The sequence below is a fragment of the Triticum dicoccoides genome, chromosome 1B (assembly GCF_002162155.2).
Source record: "Triticum dicoccoides isolate Atlit2015 ecotype Zavitan chromosome 1B, WEW_v2.0, whole genome shotgun sequence".
NCBI classification, from domain to species: domain Eukaryota; kingdom Viridiplantae; phylum Streptophyta; class Magnoliopsida; order Poales; family Poaceae; genus Triticum; species Triticum dicoccoides.
Window position 1 is genome coordinate 702370779 of NC_041381.1, and position 1197 is coordinate 702371975.

Here is a 1197-nt window from a genome sequence, read left to right on the forward strand (position 1 = left end):
CCAAGGAGTAGGGCCGGAGATGAGGAAGGTCTTCGGGAGGGATTGCTTCTTGGATGATGAAGAGAGCATTCTCATTGAATTGATCATCCACGGCTTCTCTAGGAGTGAAGTTGCTTCGGTCATGTGGATAAAAACCTTCTTCAATGATTCTCCAAAGGTTAGTGTTCACATGATTTAAATGACGCTTAAAATGATAGACCCAAGAATCAAAATCCTCCTTTTTATCAATCTTGGGGGGAGGACCAGCATGATTCAAGTGAGTAGAAGGAATCGGTCCACCATAGACCGTTGGAGGTTCCACATGGGCAAAGATGCCGGTGCCATTCTTACCACTAGACAAAGGGGCTTTCGCACTAGTAGCTTCCCCCTTGTCGGGGTTAGCATCCGTCACCTTGTTAGCGGGATCACCCACTTTCAACGGTGCGGTGGAAAGTTTAAGCCCTTCAATGAATTTATTAACCATGCTTTTGACCTCGGTCGTTATGGAGGTTTTCAATGTGTCCAACGCCACATTGAATTCCTCACGTGAGATTGAGGTACCCCCATCTCCCGTAGATGATATCGGATTCGCACCGGAGTGCTCCTCCACATCGTCTACAACGTCAATCATACTCTTCGGATGGTAAAGTCCTTAAAAGAGACGAGGCTCTGATACCAATTGAAAGGATCGATATAGTTGACTAGAGGGGGGGGGGGTGAATAGGCAACTAATACTTTTAAACTTTTCTTTAACACTTTAAACATTGCATCAAAGTAGGTTGTCTAGATATGCAACTAAGTGAGCAACCTATATGATGCAACAACGATAAGCACACTAGCAAGCAAGAGATATAGCACAAATAAGCTTGCACAAGTAAAGGCACGAGATAACCAAGAGTGGAGCCGGTGGAGACGAGGATGTGTTACCGAAGTTCCTTCCCTTTGAGGGGAAGTACGTCTCCGTTGGAGCGGTGTGGAGGCACAATGCTCCCCAAGAAGCCACTAGGGCCACCGTATTCTCCTCACGCCCTCACACAAGAAGAAGAAGAAGAAGAAGAAGAAGAAGAAGAAGAAGAAGAAGAAGAAGAAGAAGAAGAAGAAGAAGAAGAAGAATTAGAAGAGGAAGAAGAAGAAGAAGAAGAAGAAGAAGAAGAAGAAGAAGAGGAGGAGGAGGAAGAAGTAGAAGAAGAAGAAGAAGAAGAAGAAGAGGAGGAGGAA